The sequence below is a fragment of the Abrus precatorius genome, unplaced genomic scaffold (assembly GCF_003935025.1).
Source record: "Abrus precatorius isolate BTA unplaced genomic scaffold, Abrus_2018 Scaffold11, whole genome shotgun sequence".
NCBI classification, from domain to species: domain Eukaryota; kingdom Viridiplantae; phylum Streptophyta; class Magnoliopsida; order Fabales; family Fabaceae; genus Abrus; species Abrus precatorius.
The window spans coordinates 12,936,047-12,946,832 of NW_020874303.1; the positions used below are offsets into that span (position 1 = coordinate 12,936,047).

The 10,786-nt window shown below is 34.5% G+C and overlaps 1 non-coding gene across 1 annotated transcript; it reads right to left on the bottom strand.

The window, feature by feature from the left end:
- Nucleotides 1-10,292: 10,292 nt before the first annotated feature.
- On the bottom strand, nt 10,293-10,399 carry LOC113856777. The gene has a single exon (XR_003503010.1). It is a non-coding gene; the product is annotated as a small nucleolar RNA R71 (small nucleolar RNA).
- Nucleotides 10,400-10,786: the final 387 nt, after the last annotated feature.

Consider the following 10,786-nt stretch of genomic DNA (forward strand, 5'->3'; position numbering starts at 1 on the left):
ATCTTCTACTTCTCCACTACTTACAATCATATGCAAACACAAATCAAGAGAGCTTTATTCAATGGTTGTAATGGGGCTAATGTAAGGGTAGGGAAATATGAGGATATGACAAGATACAACCGAAGAGAATAGGAATAACATTGGTCCTTAGACAAATCAAGCCATAACACACATTTACTTTACTTGGACTTTCTTTTCCCTTTATAAAAAATTCTCATTTTCTTTGTAATTTTTTCATTATTATTATTATTTATTTATTTCTCTTTTTTTTTCTTTTTCCTCATTTTTTTTCTCTTCTTGCATTCTTTCCAAACCCCCACACTTGAAATGCAATAACATTAATGAAACCAATGCACTCCCTATTCCCTAAGGTTAGGTATAACACGGTTTTCCACTTAAAACTTATAATGTGCTAGAAGCCAAAGAATGGTCAATAAGGCTCAAAGGGGCTAAACAAAGGGCAAAATGCAAGGTAAGCTATATGGCCAAGTGCGTAAAAATTTGAAAGAAATGTCTCTATCATGTTCATAATTGCATATGAAAATTGTAGCCTCAGAAAAATCAAAACAAGTTCTAAGAATGAGAAAATCTAAGAGGGAAAGCACACAAGAAAGAAAAGAATGACATGAATTTCAACCATCCAAAAATAAGGCTCAAAAGCTCACAAAGGTAAAGTCTAACATACTAAATCATACAAATCAAAATCAATCACCTAATTCACATATATCAAGAGGAAGAAGTAAGAATGAAATCATGTAGGAACTCTATCCTCCTTAATGACTAATGCTTTAACTGAAAACAAAACAAAAACAATGCTAAAAAAATAATTTATTTATTTTTTTTATCAATAACCTATCATTCTCCCTCCCACACTTCAATTTTACATTGTCCTCAATGTAATGTATAATGGAAATGTAAGTAAAATATAGTAAGGAAAGGAAGAAGGGAACTCCTTAATCAAGCATAAGTGGCCGCTGATGAAACGAATTTAGCTACTTGAATGAAGGAAATGATGCAGAAAATCATGCAACAACAATGCAGAAACAGATCACAAAATTCGTACGACTTTCAACACAACATAAAAACTCAAAATGAAACAAACACACAAATATGCAAGACACAAAAACAGAGCACCAATCATGTTCAACATAAGTTCAGCACCAAAAATTCCCCAGCAACGGTGCCAATTTGATGAAACAAATTTAGCTACTCGTCATGCAAAAGATTGTCGTTAATCCTCATCAAATATGCAAAGAAATGAATGCAGTACTAGGGTGTTATCCTAGGTCGTCTCCAAGGAATTTTTGGTTGGGAACATACATCGAACAAGTATGAACATATATTTTAAAGCAAGTAAATTGGGGGGAGGTTTGTCAATTTCTGGATTTTAAACAAGAACGAAATGTAAATTAATGAAATTCAATCAATTAAAATGAGTAATCCCTAGTCAAGCAATGAGTTCCATCATTATTCTTCCAAATGATTCAATAATCCCCTTTCTTTCCCTTAAATTAAGTTAATCTAACAAGCGAAGACTAACTTTAACATCCCAATTAAAATTAAGCATCTTAATGGGCTCCAATCTCTATCCCTAAGATTAAGCAACCTCAAGGATTAATCAAAATTAAGCAATTTTGAATTAGAATTTCGTTAGGTAAATTAGGGTTCATTAAGCAATGTTCCCTTCATGCAAATTCCATTTCATTCAGAGATTGGGGTTAATAAATTCAAGGAAAGAAAGATTTGTATTGCAATTAATCCCAAGAATTCAAGATTCATGTGCATTGACTAGGAATTACAAGAAAGTTTAGCCCTCCATATGGATGGGCTTCACGAATGAGAGAAAGAAATACAAGAACGTAAACATCATTAATGTAAATTCAACAACAATCAAAAGAGAAATTGGAAATTAAAACCTATAGAGGACCCTTGACTGTCACCCAAGACTCCAATGTCGTAAGAAATTCTCCCAATTTTGCAAAGAAAAATTGTGTAAAGTGTTAAAAGTCTCGTACCCTAATTCCTAAAATCTATTTATAGTGGATGACATGTCACCAAAGTGTCCACTTTTGCCTTTGAAAGTGTCCACTTTGGGCCTTGAAAGTGTCCACGCGCATGATGGAAGGAATGCTGCTTCTCTGGAGTTGCCACTATTTGTGCTGAAAGTAGCTACTTTGGTGCGCGTGGCTACTATGAGAGCCAATAGTGGCCACGCGCAAGAAGGCTTCAAAATCAGCGTCCTGGAGCTTCTGAAGTTGCCACTTTTGGTCTTGAAAGTGGCTACTTTGGATGCGCGTAGCCACTTTGAGAGGTAATAGTGGCCACGCGTATCATGCTTCCAATTTAGCGTCCCTGGAGCTTCTGGAGTTGCCACTTTTTGTCTTGAAAGTGGCTACTTTGGAACTTTTAATGCCCAGACTTGCTGTAGTTGCCACTTTTGCTCCCAAAAGTGGCTACTTTGGGGGCAACTTTCATCCAAGGACCTAGATTTCTCAAATTTAACTTGGGCATTCTGTAAAATCATCAAGATAATTAAAATTGCAATCTATATCTATGTAATTAAATGCAAATTAACCAAAAATTAATAAACCTATGATATTTACTCAAAATGTAATTTCTATATTATTTGCACTATCTAAGTCCATTTCTTCTATTAAGGAGCACCAAAAACATATGTATCAATCTCAACACAGATGCTACATTTTGTAGAATCATTACATGCATCGCAAGTAAAAGAATTAGGATAATTGGCTAGGTTAGGATAATTAATACAATCTGAAAATTCAGAAAACTCAGCCAAATTATCATCAACTAAATCATTCAACAAATTATCATATAAAACCGAATGAAATGGAAGAGGAACATATTGCTCAAAATTTTCTTCTGCCTCGATAGAAGTGGCATGAGTAGTAGGAGAAAATTCTACACTTGTTGGGCTGCAATCAATTGCTGGAGCAATAGCATTAAGATCTTCATCTATTGGTTGCTGCTCTTGCGAGTCTTGAATGGTCTTTCTTGAACTCAAAGTAACACTCTCTAGTTCAACAACTGGTTGTGCAGAAAGATTACCAGGACCTTGAGACTTCAGATCGTTTACTGCTGTTGCTAACTGACCAATCTGATTTTTCAAGTTTTGAATGGATGCTTCTGTTCTTAATTGGAAATTCAGATCGTTAATTGTCATCTCCCTTATCAACTCTTCCAAGGAAGGCTCATTCTTGGAAGGTGCAACATTTTTTGGTGGGGGTTGATATTGTTGCTACGTAAAATTCTCCCATCCCAAGTTTGGATGACTCATCCAACCTGCAGGCTCATACAATGTAGGACAGAAATCAGTATGATGTTCAGGTGAATTACAAATTTCACACAACATTGTAGCCATTTGTGACAATGTCAACTGCTCGATCAAAGAAGCTAAATCATCTAGCTTTTTCTCTAGTCTTCTATGATCAGTCATATAAAAAATTCTCTGAGCCATAATATCTAAATAAGAATGAAAAGAAATAAGTTTTTTTTTTCAGAAACCACCAACCAGCCTCCGACCTATTTCCATTGCGTAGATCTCTTCGAGCTATATGAAATGCATATATTACAATAAGAAATAGGAGTTGTATGCAAAAAGTTATGTCACTTTTAAGTTTGGACAGAGATCTACATGTTCAGATATACGGCCGTGTACTTTTTTGATGAATGCAGAATTCAAAAATGCAGAAACACAACACAAAATGTAGAGAATTGAATGATGTAATACTAAGCAAGGATAGATGACTACCTACTATGCTTCTCAAAGGCTACTAAAATAGAATGCATAGACACAATTATGCTAAATGAAAAATACTAATTATGCAGAATCCTAATTCGATGAAAAACGCTAATTATGCAGAATCCTAATTAGATGTAAAATGCAACACAGAATATGCAATGCAATCACACTAACACAAAATTACATAATCAAATAACATCATCATCCCCAACAACGACGCCAAAATTTGATCACGAGTGTCGCTCTCGGACAAATTAATAAAAATCGAATTGCATAAAAATTATGTAGTAAGTGGTGCAATCCGAGTCGTCTCCCAACGATGATAACGTTTTACGATTATAAAATTTTTAGAGGGGGTTTGATTTATAGAATAGCTAATTAGAATCAAAAGTTAAAATAATTAAAAACTCTAATCCAAGAATTTAGAAGAAGTACGACCACTCTATCATCGAATTCCAAGAAGATGCATCAACCAACAAATTAGTGATTAACAGTAAATTCGAATGAAACCTCAATTCAAATTAAGCATTCACACAAGAACCCTCATGCATTCGATTAACACACAATTCGCTCAAAGTTCAGAAACCTCTAGAACCTAATCGATTTGTATTAATTTAATTCACCAATGCCATTAATCTTAGATCTCAAACCTGAAAATCTAATTCACACTCCTTCAAGAATTAATTACATACATCAACCGAATAATATGTAATCAAACAGCTGCACAATTATCAATCCAAATGAAGAACTTCAATTTGAAATCATAATTAGCAAAAGAAGAAAGAAGGAAGAGATAAAACCGAATTTGTTGTTGAATAAATTGCAAAACTGATCCTCAAGAGTGTCTCAGCCCTTTTTCAATCCTTGGACTAGATAGAAATCTAAGCCTTCATGGATGGAGGGAAACAAGTCGTAAAAGGGGAGAAAAAAAAATGAAAAAGAGAAGAGAGGAGAAGAGAGGAGAGGAGCCAAAAAAATTAAAATTTAAAATTTGAAAATTCCGTTCGTCAATTTGTTCCTTTTTTTTTACTTTGAAAACGGCCTCTTTTTGGTTTGTGACATGAATAAAAATTGTAGCCTTGGATGTTAGCTTCAAAACGCCACTGGAATGGGCTTAATCGGATGTCTGTGGACTGAGATATGGCCCAAATACTGCACCTTGCTCAGGATCTGCGACTGCAGCGTTTTGACTTTTTCCAGGCCCAGTTACAGCTTCTTATCATCAAAATTGGTTTCTGACCTCTCATAGGAATTGTGCACCTTTCTCTTAGCTTTCCTACAAATCAAGAATCACAATGTAATAAGTTCTACAACTCAATATATGGTCCATAAACCAAAATAGTATCAGAATTTGCCGAATACTGGAAAAATTAAATAAAGCCCAAATAAAATTCAAACATCATAAAATGATCCAATTCAAACCAATTAGGCACAAAAGAAGATTAATGAGCTAGGAATGAGAGGAAATAAGGTTATAAAAACCCAATTGATCAATGATTTACGTCAATTAACCATGCACCAAGAGATAATAAGAAATGCTCCAAATTCAAATTTTGTCAAGTATTAAATACAAAATTATGATATGCAAATGGTAACCAATGAATGAATAAGTTTGTTCACAAATTAACCAACTTGAACAATTTGAGATTGATAATAATGATTAATAAATTATTATTTTTAATCTCAAATAGGAAACTAATGTTTCACTCAATTTTAGATTTCAAATCATACCGTACAAAATTTAATCACTAACAATAATCATGCATTCATAACATTCTGTAAGGTAAAACATTAATTTCATTCATACACAAAGCAAATATACATAACAGGGGCAAAACAAACTATATATCTTGTTTAATACATAAACTTAATTCAATTCCCAGAACAACATAACAGAATGTTCCTTGCTTTCTGTTTATATTGGAACAAAAAAAAAAAAAAAACACAACAGAAAATGAGACTTCAATTCAGAACATCAATTTCCACAACAATCAAATGCATTTTCACATTAATCACCTGCATTATAAGTCAACCAGTATCCAAATATCATGTTTAGCAAACCCTAAATAACCATTCCAACAATATCATAGGTTGTATTTTCACATTAATCTCTTGCATTACAGTCAACCAGTGTCCTAATATAATGTTCAACAAATCCTAAATAACAATTCCAACAATATTTCAGAGGTTAACTAACCTAAGCTTCAACCTTTTCAAATTAACTTTTACAAAATAAAACTAATTTCATGCTCTCTGTCACGCAACAATAGTCAACATTTGAATATAATTAGTTCACACAAACACAAAGCACTAACCTGGAAAGAAAAAAGTTCCACTGATTTGTAGCAGTTCACCTGAAGCCAAGTATGGAGGAGGGACGTTTGTAACTATTCAACATCAATAGTACAAGTGCGTTTCAGTGAACAGAGAGAATGAGAGAGTGCAAATGTCCAAACATAACGAGAAAACAAAGAAATGATTATGAATATACCTTAAAATTGCAAATACGATATCAACGGTGCTTGTTCTTCTGCAAAAACTTCTCAGAAAACACTAAAAGCAAACAAATTTGAGGTATAGACTTGGCGTGGGGACAGGGATAACCAAATTTAGGGCTTAGGGTTTAATTTGAAATACTACATTCGAGAGTGGTTAAGAAATAACCCTCTCTAATCTACACCTTTCAGAGCAGTTCCACGTTTTAATCGCTCTGTAAAGTTCTAAGAGTGGTTCCACATGTGGATTGCTTTCTAAAGTATAACCCTTCTGAGAGCAATTATTTAACAATCGCTCTCCAAAGTACACTTATGAGAGCAGTTAGGGTGGAACCACTCTCTTAGTATTTTACACAAGCAGTTTTCACTAACCGCTATCTAAGTTGGCACTCTAAAAGCCAATTTCTGGCATAGTGAGTAAACATGGCATGCCTAATCAGTCCTCTTGTATTGTTATCCCATAACAAAATGGGGTAGCTGAACGTAAAAATCGTCATCTTATGGAGGTAGTTTGTGCTCTAATGTTTGAAATAAAATTTCCTAAACTTTTTTGGGCTAATGTTGTTCTTACTGTTGCATATTTAATAAATTGCATGCCATCATTTGTGTTACATGGTAAGATTCTCCACTCTATACTTTTCCCATCACAATCTCTTTTCTTTACCTCCTAAAGTTTTTGGCTGCATTTGTTTTGTGTCTGTTGTTCGTCCTTAGTTAATTAAACTTGATCCAAAGTCCCTAAAATGTGTGTTTTTGGGTTATTCTTGATCACAAAAAGGTTACCATTGTTTTTCCTCTTATCTAGGTTGTTATCTTATTTTCTCTTATGTGTTTTTCTTTGGAAGTCTTCCATTCTTTAAGTCCTCATCTTCTGAGTCCATGTATGAGGTTGATGAACATTTTTTGACTTACACTATTGTCTCATCTACACATCTTATTGCACCTTTTGCTCCTGTTGATATAGGTTTCAAGTTCTTTGAGCAAACATACTCTCGTCGGCCAAAACAGCCTACAGATAATGCGCCCCTTGTGCCTAATGATATTAAGACAGTACTCAACCTTTACCATTATCTTCTCAAGTGTCAACAGATCCTATGTTTGACCTTGATCTTCTTATTGTTATCCGTAAAGGTAAGAGATCTTGTACCTATCCTATTTTATCTTATGTGACGTCTGCTCATTTGTCCTCTACGTTGAAATCCTTCATAGCTGGTGCAGACTCTCTTTCTATTCCTAAGACCCTTGCAGGGGTCGTGATGATTGACGACATGATATGGAGGAAGAAATGTTGGCTCTTGAGATGAATGATACTAGAATTTGGTTCATTTTCCAAGGGAAAAAAGGCTATTGGTTGCAAATGGATGTGGACTGACACGATGAAAGTTAATACAGATGGTCTTGTGGCTCATCTAAAGGCATGACTTGCTGCAAAAGGGTATGCCCAAACTTATGACATTGACTACTGATGAATCTATATTTTGACTGATATTTTAGTATAATTCTAACACATTTGATAAGAAAAATATATAAAGAAAGTAGAAAAACTTAGAAAAAAAGAAGGAATTGAAGTTTTGTTTAAATTTGTAGTTATTTTAGCAATTGTGAAATTTTTGCTTAGGAATTAAGTTTTTAATCTTGTTTTTGAAGGAATAAATTGAGCAAGGATCATATCCATAGAGGTTTGATGACAAGGAAGAGAAAAGAAGCAAGTCTGGACTCCAAAAACACAAGAATAAGAAATTGCAGACTGGGCGTGATCACTATTGTCAATGAAAGTGATCACTTCAGAGCTCAAAGGAGAAGTGAAGCCTAGGCGTTACCACTTTTATCATTAAAAGTGATAGTTCCAGAGAGGCAAAATATCAGGAAAGCTCTGTGTAAACACTATTGTCATCAAAAGTGATCATTCCAGAGAGTCTTCAACTTGGCGAGTTGCGCGTAGTCACTTTTATCTGTAAGAGTGATAACGCGCAATTACTTTGGCTCTACGTTGTCATTTTTATCAGCAAGAGTTATAGTTCCAGAGAGCTCTTAATATTAGGAAGTTCCGTGGCCACTATTTCTAGGAAAAGTGTTAACGTGCAACCATAAACTCTCTGCGTAACTACTATTTCTCATAAAAGTGATAACGTGAAAATCTGGGAAATTTTATAAATACCAGAAGCGATCCGAAAAAAAGGGATTCTGTTCATTTTCAGTTTTTTTAGTTAGTTTCTGGTTAGAGGAAGTGAGAGAGAGGAGTGGAGATTCAGATCTTGGAGCTTCACGAAGAGGAATTGGAGTGGAGCAAGCTTCCATGGCGTTTCTGATTTTCTTCTTCTCTTCTTCCCTTTCTTTTTCTTCTTCTGCTGCCATGGCTGTGTAATTCGTTCATAGTTAGGGATTGTAGATCTGAAATGAACATGTTGAATTGATTTGGATCAGGATTTCAAGCTTTGGAATAGATTGAGTGATTGATTCTGAACTTCACGTGTGAATTGAATGGAAATTTGATTAACTAAATTCAGAGGAACCTTTGTCAATGGAAATTGAATCTGTTCTTCAGATCTGAACCAATCACCGAGATTTTAGTTTTCTTAGGGATAAGGAACTTTGATCTTGCAATCTTTTAGTTTCTTACACTTAAAGCAACATTGAATTGAATTGGATCTAAGGAATTAGAATGGTTTAATTGAATGTTAGGTTCACTGAGTTAAGGAATTAACCTCTGAATAGTATAAAGTGAAACTGATTGTCATTCTTTTCAATTGCTTGTTAATTCAGAACTTTATTGATTAAACATTGGAGTTTTGGTGAAGCAATTCCCTAGCTATGGTTTCTCCCTCTGTTATCACATAACTGTGTGTGCATTGTCTTGTTTTCTGCAAGTTCATTTTACTTTTAATTGTTCCAGTTTGCTGTTATTAGATGTTACCACTCTCCTTACAATTTCGAAAAAGCTTAAATGGTTATAATTCTATGAAGTGATACTTGAATCTAAATTCCCTGTGGAGACGATATTTGGATCTAAATTTTACTCATCACTTGCTGCAATCCTAGTGCACTTGCTAGTGTAGATTGCTAACAACAAGTTTTTGGTGCCGTTGCCGGGGAATTTTGCATTTCAATATCATTAGTAGTAGAAAAGTAACTAGATTGAGCATTTATTTTGTTGCTTTGCTTTCAAATTGCTTTCTGCATAATTTTACTGCACCTTGTGTAATATTTTGCATAATATTTCTGTCTGCTGCATAGAATTTTTACACCTTTGTTATCTGCATAATTTCAGTTTTCATTGTTCTTCATATTTGTAATTGCCATTCTGCATATTTGTACATGATTTTACAATTCTACAACTGTTAGATTTAAGTTTCTATATGCTTTTACTGATAGAATTTGCATGAATTCTGTTGTACATTTCTGAATATCAATTGTGGTCTAATTTTGCTTTAAACTGATTTGTATATGCGTGGTAAAACAAGAATAAATCAATTCTGGTCTTTGATCCTGACATAGACATAACTTTGAGAAGATTGAGAAAAGAGTCTAGAGCAGAAAAAGCCATAGGGAGTGATAGTGAGTTAGAAGCTGTCCATTCTCCAGAATCTCAGAGTAATTCTAGAGTGAAAAGAACATCTACACCCTTGAGACAACCAAATCCAGCAATAGAAATGGCAGAACAGAACAGATTTAGAACATTAGGGGACTATGCTATTCCTAACATGCAAGGTTTTAACTCTTCTATAATTAGGCCAACTATTCAAGCCAACCATTTTGAGATTAAACCTGCCCTACTACATTTAGTCCAACAGGATCAGTTTGCTGGAGGAAATTCTGATGATCCTAACCTGCATATTTCAAATTTTCTGCAGCTATGTGACACCATAAGAATGAATGGAGTTAGTGAAGAAGCTATCAGATTAAGACTATTTCCTTTTTCCTTGAGAGATAGAGCAAAATGTTGGTTACAAGCTCAACCACAAGGAAGCATCACAACCTGGACAGAACTTGTGAATAAGTTTTTAACTAAGTACTTCCCTCCATCCAAAGCTGCTAAGTTGAGAGGAGAAATTACATCCTTTGTGCAGCAAGAAGGAGAATCATTGTATGAAGCTTGGGAAAGATACAAAGAATTGCTTAGAAGGTGTCCACATCATTGTATTCCAGATTGGATGCAATTAGAGACTTTTTATAATGGGATGAATGCAGTAACAAGAATAATGGTTGATGCTGCTGCTGGAGGTTCATTAAATACAAAGTCCTTGGAAGAAGCTCAGAGGATTATTGACATGATGGCATCTTCAATGTATCAGAATTCAAACTCAAGGAATCAAGGAAGAAACTCTGGCCATGAAGCTAAAGTTCTGGAAACTTTTCTTGCACAAAATCAGCTACAAAATCAAATGTTTTCAGAACAATTAGCTGCCTTAACACAACAAATCAACAATCTACAAACAGGGAGTATGCCTACCAGTCAGCTAAGTTGTGACTTTTGTGGAGGAAACCATGCAAATGGTGCATGTGAGGCATCCACAAGTGAACCACAAGA